Source organism: Engystomops pustulosus, chromosome 1 (assembly GCF_040894005.1).
Source record: "Engystomops pustulosus chromosome 1, aEngPut4.maternal, whole genome shotgun sequence".
Classification (NCBI taxonomy): domain Eukaryota; kingdom Metazoa; phylum Chordata; class Amphibia; order Anura; family Leptodactylidae; genus Engystomops; species Engystomops pustulosus.
Genome location: NC_092411.1, coordinates 188059278 through 188077174, shown reverse-complemented (window position 1 = coordinate 188077174; position 17897 = coordinate 188059278).

Here is a 17897-nt window from a genome sequence, read left to right as displayed (position 1 = left end):
CTATGGAGAGGGCTTAGCCCGTGAGCCCTCTCCATGCACCGGTACCCGCCGTATAAGACGATTACCGGCGTATAAGACGACCCCAGAGAAGACAGAAGATTTTTCTGTCTTCAAAAGTCGTCTTATACGCCGGTATATACGGTAGTGTCAGAAGGAGGCATAGTTGTAGCCTCCATCTGCACACTAATCCTGTACGTCCAAAAATGCAGGATGGAAAGATGTAGCAAGTTATGTCTCTCCATTCTGCAGCCTCCACCTGAGCGATGTACAGTATTCTCTCAGCAGAAGCAATGGCCTGCTATGGGGAGCAGATTCAGCGTATTGCATCTGTCCCCACAACGTATGTGCTCGGTAGGATGAGGACACGGTGATGACACTGTCCAGTGATATCACTAGGGAAACACCCCGTTCATCAGCAACAGCCAATCGCTGGCTGCTGCAGATGTACACTCCCCCCCCCCCCCACACACACACACATTCAGTGAGAGGGGGGTCCCCAGGCGACATATCCCACTGTATAGGTACACAGTGGGATATGGCTGTGGCATACGTTGTAAGGACACGTTGGAATCCCTTGGATGTGTCTTTACAACGTATGCCAGAAAAACAAGGTGTGAACCCATCCTTATGTCCAAGCATTTTATTTTATTTTCATTGCAGGATTTTTATCTTTTTTTTTTTATTTTCCAACAAAAGCTGAGGCATGAAGGCTTTATTTATGCAGAGCTATTTGTACTTTTGAACTTTCACTTTAAACCCCAGTATAACACGGAAGGAACCTTGAGCTCAGTACAACATTTTATTGTATTTGCATCTCAAGGACATACCGTAAATAAATTTGAATTCAAGCAAGTGAAGCTGCTCAGGAGCACACAGCACCAAGTATTCACTCTCTGCAGCTTAGCACGTATACAATCATACAAGCTGAACTTAGTTAAGGACAGCATGTATGTCAACATACGTAAGCCAGGAAACAATAAATGTAAAAGAAACCTTTTATTAGAAATCTAGCTATTAAGGTACATCTGATGGTAGGTTCCCAGTAAGATTATAAATCCTAATATATCTTTAGCTAATCCTAGAATATTTTTTACATTGAGCTACAGTTTATCTCACTAATATGCAAATTTATGGAAGAGGTTACTGGGGCGTGGAGTGGCCTCTCCGGGCAGCAGGAGCAAGGGCTACTCCACGCCCCAGTAGTCTCTGACAGAAATTAGCATAATAATTAGATAAACTGTAGTTCAGTGTAGAAAGTATCCTAGGATTAGCAGTTAGCATAAGGTCATTGGGACCCTATAATCAGATATACCGTAATAGGTAGATTTCTGATGGTAGGTTTTGTTTGAAATGTGCTTATTTTCTAAAATGGTTGTCGTAGGATTTCTTAAGGTGTCTGCTTTCCAGAGGGTCTCTTTTGGGTCAAATAGTGTAACCCTATGAAGAACTATTTACAGAGTTAAGTTCAGTAAGTTTTGATAAATAATAAACATTATATAGCTGTCTAGTCAAAGAATGTTCAAAAATTTCCTGATGGGTGATGGCTAGATGGGCTTCCCATATTGCCGTATATGCTGCTCTCTACTGATGAGATGTGAGACCACTGATAAAGCTGTAAAGCTAACCCGGGAAACCAGTCTTTCTGTGAGGAGAGATGATCTCATGCCACTAAGGTTAAAAAGGATTAGACACTGAGATAAGGTTTAGTGATACAAGTAAGTAGGAGATGCATGTGTTAGAGAAATTGTCTCTATCTCTGATGTCCAAGATGCCTCCCAAGATGATTCCACTTTTTTTGCACTGGGAGTGGCTTTTTATACCGTCTCAGACAAAGAGTTAAAGGAAATCTACAATTTTTTTATGCATTGTGAACCAAACATACCTTGAGAATGCTGTAGATAAACTGATGCAGAAACATATCTTGTTTAATCCCTGAACCTAATGGTTTTGCTCAGAAAACAATTATTTAGGACCTTGGGAACCTTGGGTGCCGTACGTAAAAGAATTGCCTGTACTATCCAGACATGACTAATCAACCTTACTTAGCTGGATGACTCATACAGAGCAGCTGGGGGATGGTGCAGCTATTGATTGCATCTGCCTGTCAGTGATGACATATTCTTGGCTTATGCTAGGCAGTACAAGGCTGGAGCAGTGCATAATTAGGGTGAGAAGGACGTTGGGGCAGCCAAAGGAACAAAAGAGCCTTATTATCACAATTTTACCATTATTTTTCAGCAAAACCACTCAGTTCAGGGATTAAACAAGATATGTTTTTATACGGTCTATACACAGATGTAGATTTCAGATAATACATGGAGTGTGAAGACAAAATGGAAATTGCATACAGAAAATTAATTCTGTTCTCTCTGTTTTTCACCATTAATTACATACAGTTCCACAGTTAAATATAATTTTTGCTACAAATTAGCTGAAAGTTGTTCATAGCCATTAACAGTACGTTTGAAACATTGTCAGCAGGGCTGTATTTGGCTCTAGGCATCGGTGGCACAGTCAGCTTGCGCTGGGTCAGTTCCATCCATAGGCCTTTTAAGCCATCATCATTTGCATTCTGTGCTATAGATGTGAAGAAGACGCTGGTAAGATGTTTTTATTATTTTTTATTGGCTACTGGGGGCAAAACGGACTATTTGGGGGGTAGCACTGGCTATTGGGACATGGGGGCAACCATGTAACTACTAGAAAGCAGCACTGGCTACTGGAGCATGGGGCAGATCTGTGACTACCTAGGGGCACATTTGGCTATAGGGGCATTAGGCAGATGTGTGAATACCTTGGGGTAGCAATGGCTACTGGGGCAGTTTAGGCAGCTTTTTCAATACTTGGGGGCAGCACTTGCTACTGAGGCATGAAGGAAGCTCTGTGACTTGGGCGCAACATTGTGACTACTTGGGGAGGCAGGGCTGGATACTGGGACATGGGGTTACCACAAAAAAGAAAAAAAATAGCTGCAGGTATGGGCACAAGACAAAAATTGTAATACCCACAGCAGAGCATAAACTATCCCCAAAACTTGAACTTGTAAAAAATTAACAAAAAGCTATTTATTAGTTTAAAAAATATAAACTTCATTATATACTCAGTACAAATAACATTTAATGGTAGCAAAACTTAGGAACAACACATAAAAAAGTGTGTGTTCTTAATATGTATAAGAGCAATATCCACTGGTAACATCCATCCTATAAGCCAGTGATGGCGAACCTTTTGGAAACAGAGTGTCCAAGCTACAACCAAAACCCACTTATATGTTAATTAAGCAGTAACTTATTGATCCCTGCTGTATCACAGGTTTTAATCGTATTGGCGTCCTGAGTTCACCAATACAATAGAACGATGGATAAATTTGGATTGTAGCTTCCCTCCAGGGTCCCCTGCAGAGGAAGAATCAGGTGACCCAGAGCAGGAGCTCCAATAACAATCCATCTCTATCCACACCTTCTTGCTTCTCCTGTAGTTTTGGCAGCCAAATAGCGCTGAGCATGGCACGTCCTGGGCTGTATTGGATCACAGGAGAAAACCTTGAGTCCTAGCTGGCAAACTCTGTGTTGGGGTAAAGGCCTGGGTGCCCACAGAAAGGGCTCTGAGTGCCACCTCTGGCACCCGTGCCATGGGTTCGCCACCACTGCTATAAGCAATAGATAGTAGAGTATACATACATATGTGGAAAACCTATGGTTTGGAATATAATTACCATACCAAAGTTGATGGACACACACTGAAGGACACCAACATGTGTTTCACAGATGGCTTTTTCAAGAGGAGTGTTTGATGGTAACATGCTAAGTCTTATATATAAACAAACAACCAATCACAGGAAAGCACAGTTATTTTAATTCCATACACATGAAGCCTACCTATAGATGGAATATACGGAGGCATGCACGGTCATCAAGGGCATGATCCGTAGTCTCGCGAGACTCAGAAGTACCCAGCAAGCTCAAGGCACTGCGAGAAGATGAACGAGAGCCAAGTCACGCATGGGGACAGTACATGCGCGGGGCTTATCGTCCGTCGCGAAAAGCTACATATAGATGAACATGTAAAATGAGCTACAGGGCATGCTTCTTCTCAGCACTGAAGGTGCATATGAAGGTAAAGTATATGGAACAAGCCTAAGGACCTACGATTTCTGTAGTGAAAGCACTGTAAATAAAGTGAATATGTCCACAAATGTATTTCATGTATTGTATAAAATATTATTAAATAAAGTGCTATCATGCTACAGTTGCAATACTAAGTTGCTAGTAAAGTAAATAAATGCCCACAAAAATTACAAAATACACAATTATTCACTTCTAATATGAGCAGAAGAAAAATATATTACTTATATGTGAGACATAATCTGGGACATGGGGGCAGCACTGGGTACTGGGAGCAGCACAGTGACTCCATGGTGGTCGTACTCTGGCTACTTGGGGGCAGCACTGGCTACTGGGAGCAGCACTGTAACAACGGGGGGCAGCTCTGTGGCTACCGGGAGCAGCAACGTGACTACATGGGGGTAGCACAGTGGCTACTTGGGGGCAGCACTGTGGCAACTTGGGGGCAGCTTTGTGACTACCTGGGGCGGCACTGACTAGTGGGGCATTGGCACAATACTGTGACTACATGTGGGGGCATCACTGTGACGACTTGGGGCAGCTCTGTGACTACTGGGGACAGCACTGGCTGATAGGGTCAGGTGCTGTGACTGTTACCAGTGCGGGAGCATAATTGTGGCCTCTAGGGAAACAACAGAGCACTATTAAATTTGTCATAAGAACATGGAGGAGATGATAAAATGAGGAATTTAACCTTCAGGAAAAAGCTGATATCATCCAAATAGAAGAAGATAAAAGAAAATTCCTCTGACCAAAAGATGTTACGTGAGAGTTGCTGGATTTAAATTAAGTGCTCATATTACCCCTCACAATTATCTCACAATTCTGCACTCAATACATGACATTTTATATGTTTGTATATATATATATATATATATATATATATATATATATATATATATATATACGTATAGTGCCTTGTGAAAGTATTCGGCCCCCATGAACTTTTTGTGGATTTTTGATGAATTTAAATGGGAAAAGTCTTTTTTTTTTTGGTACATGTGACGTCGTCAATTTATATTCCTGCATTCCTCGTGCCCTGGCCATCGATGCCATTCACTACCACCTGAATAAATATAGTCAATTTGATTCAGATTTTAAAAATTTTCTAATATCAAGTGTTGAATATTTACTGAACAATAATTTTTTTATGTTTAATGGTGAATATTTTTTACAAGTTTGTGGTACCCCGATGGGCTCAAAATTTTCCCCATCATCAGCCATATTATTTGTGGCTTGGTGGAAAGAAAAACTATTTTTTCCACATATAATCCTTTTTACAGAATATCATTTTCTATGGCAGGTATGTGGATGACATACTAATGGTATGGCATGGGGAAGCAGAGTCATTTTCAGAGTTTGTTGCATATATCAATAAAAACGATATTAATTTAAAATTTACATCTGAACAATACACTTTTTGGATATTGACTTAAAAGTCACACCTGATGGCGAAACTGTCATTACTACCATGTTTTCCAAACCTCTAGCAGGCAACTCTATTTTGTCTGCATCCAGTTGCCACCCCCACATACTGTACATGCGATCCCATACGGTGAATTTCTACAAGCGAGACGCATTTGTTCTAACGATGTGGAATTTCATGCACAGGCATCCAATATTGAAAGTAAACTTAGGAAGAGGGGATACTCTCTATCTATGTTAAAAAAATGAAAGAGAAAAAGCCGAAATAATAATTAGAAAAAAAATTACTAAAGAGAAGAGATACTCCCATCTCTGATCAAACAACTACATATATACCTACCTTCAGCACCCCTTACAGTGGACAATTTAATACAATTAAAAATATTATTCAAAAATATGTCCCCATACTCAATCAAGACAATATATTGTGTGAGATTATGAAGGATAGAAGCGTTGCTAAACGCGGTAAAACTCTTGGTAATATTCTATCACCCAGTGTTTTCAACACCAGTGTTAACCCTCGAAGTTGGTTATCTATCACAGGCTTTTTCAAATGTGGAGGCAACAGGTGTAACATGTGTGTATATGCAGCCAACAGAACGCTAGAATTTAAAATTGATACCGACACAAGCATAAGGATAAAAACTTTTATTAACTGCGATACGCAATATGTGGTGTACATCATTCAATGCACATGTTGCTCTGCCATTTATGTTGGCTGCACAATACAAAAATTAAAAACAAGGATAGCACAGCATCTTACAAGCATTAAAAACGGTGACTCCAATGCTTCAGGAGCTGCTGAACACTTTATAGAGATGCATAACAAAAATCTCTCCAGTTTTTCCTTCTTTGGTATCGAACATGTTAATCGACCATTAAGAGGAGGAAACTGGAGAAAACTCCTCCTAAGAAGGGAGGCTTTCTGGATTCTTGCCCTGAACTCTAGGTATCCCCGCGGCATGAATTCCAAAAATGATTTAACATATATTTATTAACAACCTATATGCACATAATGTTCTTTATATATGCTTTACTTTCTGTATTTTGTATTTAACAATATACATGAAAAACAGACTTGACTGCGTTGATGTAACGGGATGTGACGTTAGAAGCCTTTGATTGTTCAGGTGTACCACAGTGTTTAAAGTGCTGCTTTTAACTTTGTTATACATACCATGACTAAGGCTCCGTAGCGAGCTGAAACGCGTAGGTTTTTTGCCTTTACAACCTGCACCGTTCATGCACAAGTTGTGTGCTTTTTTAATGGATACTCAATAAAGTGATTTTGGATTTTACATGCATGTGCTCCGGCTATCTTAGTCTTTCCTTGGACATGAACTTTTCTACTTTTGCCACATTTCAGGCTTCAAACATAAAGATATAAAATTGTAATTGTAATAAATCTCCGTCCCAATCTCAAGTCTCACCCCCCCCCCCCTTGCATCGTTTGTGACTCGATCTAGTGCCCCACTTCTTTGCTTTTTGGTAATACTAGCAGTGGATCAGTGGGGAGACTCCTTTTGGGTGAAGCGGTGCACTTTTATAGTAACGTGCTGGGGGTCATGGGCAGAAGTGTCTGCTTGACGGCTACAATAGGGAAAAAAAGCACTCAGAGTGCCTTGGGCAGCACCAACACTAAATATGGTGTCAGATTTTCAGAGTTTATCAATCTATCTGGAGCAAAGTGTCAGTGATAAATCGCTATCAACAGGGGCGTAACTACAGTGGAAGCAGCCATTGCAACCGCTATGGGACCCACAGTGTCAGGGGACCCCTCCATCCAACCTGATACACTAATGAGTGGAGGATGTGCATCATTATATCCATATTATGATGAACATTGTACATCATAATATGTATATAACATCTGTGATGTATATATGCTGCATCTGTGATGTGTATATGCTGTATGTGTTTATGGTGTCTGCATATACTGTATGTGTGTATATATTCAGTGTGTTTGTATATGTCACTGTATGTGTGTATATGCTCTATATGTATAAATGTATCTATGTGTATAAACGTGTGATTGTAACTTGCATGTGTGAGTATACAAATATGTATAATTTGTAAGTGGGAAGCGGGGCACCAATCAGAAGCCTGCTATGGGGCCCTGCCTCTTCTAGTTACGCCACTGGCTATCAATTACATTTATTGAAAACAGTCACAGAATTGAATGAGTTATATGTAATAGAAGTTTTTTTTTTCATTACTGCAATAAAATTACAGCCAATTTGAATCTTTTCATTGTATTTGAGGAGCCAAAATGTTTATTACAGCATATTACCAAAGATATCAACACTGACCTTTCTCTGAAGGATGTAATAACGTGCAATAATGTAGAAGTTGACAACATCCACAATGCCCCATTTTGATCAGCACTAGAGATGAGCGAACATACTCGTCCGAGCTTGATGCTCGTTCGAGCATTAGCGTACTCGAAACTGCTCGTTGCTCGGATGAATACTTTGCCCGCTCGAGAAAATGGCATCTCCCGCCGTTGTGATTTTTGGCGGCCAGAGTCAATCACAAGCCAGGAGACTCTGCACTCCACCCAGCATGACGTGGTACCCTTCCCACAGTCACAAACCACTTGTCCGGTTGCTGCTTAGCTATATTTTCCGATGCCCAGGTTTTCCACCGATCGCAGTCTGTGGGTGATGATGACATTATTGACGTAGTGGAAGAAGTGTGTAAAGAGGTGTCGGACGATGAGGAGACACGGTTGTCAGACAGTGGTGAAGTTGTTGTCAGGGCAGGAAGTCCGAGGGGGGAGCAGACTGAGGGATCGGAGGATGATGAGGTGACAGACCCAAGCTGGGTTGATAGGCCGGGTGAACACAGTGCTTCTGAGACGGAGGCGAGTCCTATAGCAGAACAGGTTGGAAGAGGCAGTGGTGGGGCCAGACGGAGAGGCAGGGCCAGAGCTGGTGCATCAGCGCCAAATGTTTCCCGTAGTCAAGCTCCCGTGGCGAGGGCTAGATTTTCAGAAGTCTGGAGGTTCTTTAAAGAAACACCGGATGGCCGACAGACTGTGGTGTGCAACCTGTGCCAAACCAGGATCAGCAGGGGTTCCACCACTACTAGCTTAACTACCACCAGTATGCGCAGGCATATGAATGCTAAACACCCCACTCAATGGCACCAAGCCCGTTCACCTCCGGCCGGGCACACCACTGCTCCTTCCCCTGTGTCATCTGCTAGTCAGCCCCCTGCCCAGGACCCCGGCCCAAACACCTCCCGTGCGAAAACCCCATCTTCGCCTCCACGATCCTCCACAGCATCCACCAGCGTTCAGCTCTCCATACCCCAGACGCTGGAGTGCAAAAGGAAGTATAGTGCAACCCACCCACACGCCCAAGCCCTCAACGTCCACATCTCCAAACTGCTTAGCCTGGAGATGCTGCACTATAGGCTGGTAGAGACCGAGGCCTTTCGAAACCTTATGGCGGCAGCCGCCCCTCGGTATTCGGTCCCCAGCCGCCACTGCTTTTCCCGATGTGCAGTCCCAGCCCTGCACAAGCACGTGTCAGAGAACATCATCTGTGCCCTGAATAACACCGTTTCTGACAAGGTCCACCTGACCACGGACACGTGGACGAGTGCTGCCGAGCAGGGTCACTATATATCGCTGACGGCACATTGGGTTAACTTGGTGGAGGCTGGGACCGAGTCTGACCCTGGGGCTGGTCATATACTGCCGATGGCGAGGATTGCGGGGCCTACCTCGGTCCAGGTCTCAAAGGCCTACTATGCCTCCTCCTCCTCCCACCCCTCCTCCACCTCCTCGTTTTTCTTCATTGTACATATCCGAATCTGCTGTTGCACAAATAAAGAAGTTTTTATACCGTTTGGGACGTGCGCTGGAATTCTTCTTCTCTACCTCCTCCACCGAATTACCATCCGTGGGCATGGCGCCATCAGTCGGTAGCTCTAGGCACAGCAGCAGTGTCATCGCTAAGCGACAGCAGGCGGTGCTCAAACTGCTGAGCCTAGGCGATAAAAGGCACACCCAAGAGCTATTACAGGGCATCATGGTGCAGACTGATCTGTGGCTGGCACCACTGAACCTGAAGCCTGGCATGGTTGTGTGTGACAACGGCCGTAACCTGGTGGCGGCTCTGCAACTCGGCAGACTGACACATGTGCCATGCCTGGCCCATGTGTTAAATCTCATAGTTCAGCGTTTCCTCAAGACATACCCCAATCTGTCTGATTTGCTCACGAAGGTGCGCCGCATCTGTGCGCATTTCAGGAAGTCCAGCACAGATGCTGCCACTCTCAGGGCAGCGCAGCGCCGCCTCCAACTGCCCGCTCCCCGACTGTTGTGCGACGTGCCCACGAGGTGGAATTCAACATTAACCATGTAATCCAGAGTTTACCAGCAGCGCAGAGCGATTGTAGACTGCCAGATGTCAACTTCCACCAGAACTGGTAGTCAGGTCAGTCAGCTTCCTCAAGTCTACAATGAGGAGTGGACGTGGATGTCTGATATCTGTCAGGTGCTGAGTAACTTTGAGGAGTCAACACAGATGGTCAGTGCCGATGCCGCCATCATCAGCCTCACCATCCCGCTGCTTGGGTTGTTGAAAAACTCTCTGGTCAGCATGAAGTCGGAAGCTTTGCGCTCGTCACAAGAGACGGGGGAAGAAGATTCCCTTGTTGATAGCCAAAGCACCCTTAGGTCTGTTTCTCAGCGCATATCGGAAGGTGGAGGTGGAGGAGGATGAGGAGGAAGAGGAGGAGAATGTTGGCGAGACAGAAGAGAGGACCATTGTTCAGTCCTTCACTGTTCAGCGTGCATGGGCAGCAGAAGAGGAGTTGGAGGAGGAGGAAATGGAGAGTCAGGCCAGTGAGGGGAGTGAATTCTTGCGCGTTGGGACTCTGGCGCATATGGCAGATTTCATGCTAGGCTGCCTATCCCGTGACCCTCGCGTTCAAAGAATTTATTCCAGCACCGATTACTGGGTATTCACTCTCCTGGACCCACGGTACAAGCAAAACCTTTCCACTCTCATCCCTGGAGAGGAAAGGAGTATGAGAATGCATGAATACCAGCAGGCCCTGGTGCACAAGCTGAAACAGTATTTCCCTTCTGACAGCGCTAGCGGCAGAGGGCATACTTCTACGGGACAAGTAGCGAGGGAGAGTAGGCGAGCAGGCAGCTTGTCCAGCACTGGCAGGGGTACGCTTTACAAGGCCTTTGCCAGTTTTATGTCACCCCAGCAAGACACTGTCACCTGTCCCCAGTCTCGGCAGAGTAGGGCTGATCTTTACAGAAAGATGGTGAGGGAGTACGTAGCTGACCATACCATCGTCCTAAATGATCACACAGCTCCCTACAACTACTGGGTTTCAAAGCTGGACATGTGGCACGAACTGGCGCTGTATGCCTTGGAGGTTCTTGCCTGCCCTGCCGCTAGCGTGTTGTCCGAGCGGGTTTTCAGTGCAGCTGGTGGCACCATCACCGATAAGCGTACACGCCTGTCTACTGACAGCGCTGACAGGCTGACTCTTATCAAGATGAATAAAGCCTGGATTTCTCCGGATTTTCATTCTCCACCAGGTGAAAGAAGCTCAACCTGAATAATGTATGCACTCCTCCTCCTCATTGTCCTCCTTCTCCTCCTCTTTGTACACTAAAGCAGAGGAAACTGGCTATTTTTTGCCAACTGGCTCTAGCTATAGTACTCTATGTATTTAATTTTTCTGGAGGGCCACCTACCCGGTCCTCTGTTTTAAACAATTTTTGGGAGTGCCACATACAGGCACTCAATCTATTTAATTTTTCTGGAGGACCACCTACCTGCTCCTCTGGTTTGAAAACTTTTTTGGACTGCCACATACAGGCACTCAATTTATTTAATTTTTCTGGAGGACCACCTACCTGCTCCTCTGGTTTGAAAACTTTTTTGGACTGCCACATACAGGCACTATCCAAATTAAATTGTCTCCATAGCAGCCTCCACATGTCGTCTTTTTAGCTGCCTCCACACGTTGTCTCCATTGCTACCTCCACACGTCATCGCCATAGCTGCCTCCAAAAGTCGTCCATATAGCTGCCTCCATACATGATCTTCTTATCAAACGAACTGTGTCAGGCAGAATTTTGGGTTGTTTTCATGGCTTCCACATCAAACTTGTTAACTTTGTCGCCACCCTGCTGTGTAATCCACAAAATATACTGGCAAACTTTTATCATTTACCGATATTATTTCAGCGCTTCTTGCGCATCTGTTTACATTCCCCTCACCCGCCATAACCCAAACTTATAAGAACACTACTACGCTTGATCTTATACAAAAGGTTCTTAGAAGTGCTGTTTGGGGAGTAGCCTAGAGACAGGGGCTTGGATTGGCGAAAGCTCGCCTGGCAGCAGAGCGCCAGCTCCATCACAAGATCCAACTAACATAGTTTTAACTGCAGCACCTTTAATCTACTACTAGTTCACTGCCTCCATACATGGTCCCCTTATCAAACGAGCTGTGTCGGGCAGAATTTTCAGGTGTTTCACCAGATACATAGTGGAACTCGGACCATCTGTCGCCGCCATGCTGGAGACCTGAAGTTGCAGTGCAATATGGATGCCCCATACTGTCGCTCTTAATCATGGAACCATTTCCATAAAAACAATTAAAAATAGAACCACTATGCTATTCCATTATTCCTAGGTGAAATATTCAAACGACCCGGCCTGCTTTGAAAATTATAATTTTTTCAAAGTAAACGCTTCTGGCCCCCAGGTCCATTTTGGGTGGGGAGGAGCCGAGAGACAGGGGCTTGGACAGGCGAAAGCTCGCCTGGCAGTGGACCGCCAGCTCCATCCCAAGATTAGGCAGCCTCAGAGGCATCCATGCATGCTGCCCCTGCTGTTTCCTGTCCATTTTGCCTCCACGATCCTCCACAGCGTCCACCAATGTCTCTATACCCCAGACGCTGGAGCACGAGAGGATATGCAGCACATCATCCCCTTATCATACGAGCTGTGTCACGCAGAATTTTCAGGTGTTTCACCAGATACATAGTGGAACTCGGCCCATCTGTCGCCGCCATGCTGGAGACCTGAAGTTGCAATCATAGCAGCGCAATATGAATGCCCCATACTGTCGCTCTTAATCATGGAAGTCGTCTCCATGGCTGCCTCCACATGTCGTCCCCTTATCAAAAGAGCTGTGTCAGGCTCATTTTTCGGGTGTTTCACCAGATACGTTATGGAACTTGGTCACTATGTCGCCACCATGCTGTGTTATCGGCTAAATATACCGTCAACCTTTTGTTCACATAAGAAATCATTTCAGCGCTTCTTGCTCACCTCCTTTGGTTCCTCTCTGCCACCCATTGGTTTGAAGCCTGAGTCCATTTAGGGTATGTCGCCATGACACTCTCTAGCCTGCCGCTGCCTCTGCATGCCGTCCCCTATAGTGTCAGGGTCAATTATTGCATGTTTTAGATGCTATCTAGCCTCATTCGGACACTCTGTCATGGCCATTCTGTGGCCCATTATTTTGGCATAATTTTGCCATGCATGCTGCCCCTGCTGTTTCCTGTCTATTTCCGTGGTGTTTCCATCCTTTTCTGAGGTTCCCAGGTGTTTGGCCAAGCTTCCCTGTGCAGAGCCTTGGTCCCCTTGAAAAATTCTTGAGTCTCCCATTGACTCAATGGGGCTCGTCATTCGAGATGAGCACTCGAGCATCGGGAAAAGTTCGTCTCGAATAACGAGTACCCGAGCATTTTAGTGCTCGCTCATCTCTAATCAGCACTCATCTGCTTCCTCCCTTGGAGCTGTGGGAAAGATCAAAGATTCTTAGGGAAAGAGTGTGGTTGTGGTTGGATTTTATGCATTTTTTCTTGCATAATGAGTAAACATCTGAACCCATGATCAGATGGAGATTTGATGGCTGCAGTTCTCTCACAAGCTCACTTACCAAAATCAGGTCATCACCTCAAGTTGAAGTTATCTGTTAGAAGTCAAGATTTTGTGATATGTGTTGTTCATATGGTGTTATATCAGAAAGCCAACTTTATAGTATAAAATTCTCAAACTTGCTTTATGTCAAAGCGTAGCATAGCTTTGTACATACAGATTATATGTCGAACATATTCTTACATTTGGTTCCAATAAATTAAATTCCACAGAATGCCAATAAATGAATTCTTAGCTTTGAAAGATTGGCGCCTCAAAAAGAGTGGTGTTACCTTAAAGGATATCAACCATTATAAATTTAGTAATTTACACTAAACTTACTTACGGTGTCTTCTCAACAATTCTGGCACGCCGGGTACCTGTAAAAATATAGGTTTAAAAATATGCTAGTTATCCTGGGGACATCTGCATCATTAAAGGGTATTCCCACGAAGACAAGTTTCTTATATGTACTCAGGATAACAAAGTAACACATTCTCTAATTCACTGTTATTAACAAAAATACAACATTTCACAGATTTAAGTCCAACCTGTCTCTATCACTCCTGGTTAAAGGAGAGGATGCATTAGTCTCTTTTTAAATCGGTGACTTGCAACTCCGGGCTAGAGGAGAATGTTCAGCAGGGTAAGGGCAATAGGGGTGACCCTAATTGGGTATTACACTTACCCTGCTAAAATTTTTCATATGTAGCTAAGTCCTTTAAAATGTTAGGAGTATAGAATATAGCATATTATACTTATATTTATGTTGATATGGAGGGGTTTGACTTTGTAGCCATCCCTCTAAATCAGTGGTGGCGAACCTATGGCACAGGTGCCAGTGGTGGCACTCAGAGCCCTCTCTATGGGCACCCTTGCCATCAGCCCAGTGCAGAGCTCAGCAGACAGGACTCAAGGCCTCTTGCAGTCCCAGGCAGTCGAGGACCCTAGAAGGAAGCTACAATGATAAGCCTAAATTCCTCTCCTTCTTTCTACTGTGTTGGTGTCTTCAGGTGCCATTACAATTTAAACCTGTGACCAGGGAGTAATAAGTTACTGCTTAAATTGTTGCATTGGCACATTGCAAAAAATATGTGAGTTTTGGTTGCAGTTTGGGCACTCGGTGTCTAAAAGGTTTGCCATCACTGATCTAAATCCTTTAGTGAGCATCTTTTTGCAATGTCTAGCTACCAAGTGTCACTCCTCCTTGGCCTCTTCTTGTCAATCATATTGTTTGGCTAAGGCCTAGGTTACAGCCAGTTATCAAGTTACTAGCAGAGCTGATGAGACCACAGCAGTCCAAGGACATGGCTAGAAAGCAAACTACCATTTGCTTTAAAATGTAAATGTAGCTGCCCTACGGTGGGTCCCAAGAACAGACTAGTAGGTCCCTGGCATGTCAGTCTGAAAATAATAAAACGGTAGGCCCTTAATATTATATATGCTTATATAAAAATAAAGATATATATTGTGTTATACAATAGTTTTACAATAAATAAGACTCATTTTCCTTCCTCTCTTGTTAATTTTCCATAAATTCCTTCCCCTTTTCATGTATAAGGGAGATTTTCTTCTATTAATAAGACTGTTTGTTCTTTTGTTGGAAGATCAATAGACATCTGTGTGTATTTGGTACTAAACAATATATCTTTATTGAGTGATTTCAGTTATTTATGCCGTAACTTCACTTACCCTCATTATTTTCCCTGTGTTTTGTGATTGTTTTATATAATTATCCTGGCACAGAATTCATTATAAAATCCATACCTCTCATACCACCACAACTAAGGTCTATTTACAGAGATAGAGAGGCGTAGAGATGAACGGATCCGTTGGTCGGGTTTGGGTTCAGCATTCACTGTTGGCTGCCTGACCTGGACATACAAGTGTTTCTTAATACGTTAGAATAACAAAAAAATTAATATTATTTGAGGCCAACTGTATCAAATCTTTTGAACACAGAAATGTAGGCCAAATTAAAAGTATTTACAGTAAATGTACTCAATACTTGGTCAGGGCTCCTTTTGCATGAATGACTCCATCAATGCGGTGTAGCATGGAGGCGATAAGCTGCTGGCGCTGCAGAGATGTCATGGAAGCCCAGGTTGCTTTGATAGCAGCCTCAGGTTCATCTGCATTGTTGGGTCTGGTGTCTGGTGGATCTTCTTCTTGACAATACCCCATAGATTCTCTGTGGTGTTAATTTTAGGTGAGTTTGCTGGCCATTCAAGCACAGTGATACTGTGGTTATTAAGCCCTGCTGGAAAATCAAAAGGCCATCTTTAAAAAGCTTGATGGCAGAGGGAAGCATGAAGTGCTTTAAAATTTCCTTGTAGATGGCTATGCTGACTTTAGTCTTGATGAAACACAGTGGACCTACACAAGCAGATGACATGGCTCCCCAAACCATCAATGATTGGGGAAATCTCCACTCTTTCTTCAGGCTCTCGGACCTTGATTTCCAAATGAAAAGCAAATGTTACTTTCAACCTAAAACACCTTGAAACACCAAGCAACTTTTTTAAAAAATATTACAAAATCTATAAAAATTGATCAGAAGGTCTTACAGTCCTAAACATGGTAGCATAGAAAACATTAAAAGTCACACAAAATGAGACCACAGCTTTTTCTACACAGAGCACTTAAAGAGCTCTGTGACGGCTTGTTTTCTGCGTAACAAATTGTACTTCAAAATGCACAGCAAAAATTCAAGATGCAGTGAAATTGGTGAAAAAACACATTTGCAGCATTATCTTGTGGACTTGGAATTCACAGCTTTCACTGTGCACCACAAATGACATGTCTACTTTATTGTTTGGGTCAGTGCGATCACGGGGATAGCAAATTTGTATAGGTTTTGTAATGTTTTCATACATTTACAAAAATTAAAGTTTTCAATGCTTCCATTTTTAAAAATGCATGTACTATATGTGCAAAATAAATTTGACAAAGACTAGGTCAGTGGTGGCGAACCAAATCCTGCAGTCCCATAATGTTTTTAAGACATTTCATTTGCTGTTTGTAACTGCGGGAAAAGTGAGAGGCTGTTGACAGAACTGCAATGTCTTTGGAGGTCATCCTGCTGGACCCACCATTCTCATTCTACAGAGAGACCCCAGAGAGAAGCTACAATGAAAGTCTGCATTTGCCCTTCTTTCAACTTTATTGAAAGAAGGGGGTTGATACGATTGAAAATTGAGGAAGAACAGGTAGGAATAAGTTACTCCTTAAAAAGCCATGTTAGCACTTCACGGTAAATAAGTGGATTTTAGTTGTAATTTGGGCACTCGGTCTGTAAATGGTTCGCCATCACTGGACTAGGTCATGAAAAATTGCAAAAAAATGCTAAATTAATAAAAGATGATAATTTGATTTTTTAAAAATATATTATGTATTTATATAATGAAAAAATGTTAAAAATGAATAAATGTTTGCACAAAACACTACAACATGTGCCAACAGTAGACCACATATCCCAAAAGCAAATCAATTAAATGAGCCAGATCGATGTGTCCATGTATGTGTCAACACCGATCCACACCTACAATCATATAAATCCATACATACATACGTGTAAACAGCCGCATTCATCCATGTATGCCTGTTCATGTACATCTATTTGATATCACTCATACACCCACACACCCATAGACTCAGCCCTTAATGCCAAATAATCATGTATCCACTCCAAGCTAAACCAAAGTTCCTCTTAAACAATCCTCCCACTCAGCTCCTATAACAGGAAGAAACCACCATGCCCATGAAGTATTACCTGAAACTGAAAAGAAACAAGCATAGATTGTATATGTAACAATACAGTTAAACATACAAGACAATACAGAGGATATGATTAAAACCAAGGCGTCACAGTATGGGGCACACTTACGCAAAAAGGAGGATGGCTTTGGACACCTAGGTACAGAATTACAAGAACGCCAAAGTTTTCATACAGGCCAGAGTGTACATGCATTCATTTATACGACATCATGAACTGATATGTATAACAAAAATGTATTTGTACTTAAATGTACTTTATTGACACTGTGAAGTCTCCACTGCAATTCATTGCTCAGTCACTACCTATACAAATATTTGGTTTGCACCCTATATTTGCTTGACAAAGGCATTGTTGGGAAACCGAAATGTAGCCATGGAATAAACCACCTGTTTTTCACCATGAAACACTTCTGGAAGGCTGCCTTTTTATTTTTGAATGTATATGAAGTTTACCACACTTCGTTGGCTGGCACCCATTTCCACCAAAGGATCACAGTTGGTTGCAGTGCTGCTCTGGACTCGTGATATATAAACAAAGCTATCTACTGTGATTGTTTGTGGCAAAGATCTTTAGAGTGAGCCAACTCTATGATAAATAAATGATTTTTCTCCATCGTTTTCCAATTACATCATTTCCCTTTTCCATGTCATCACTACAGTATAAA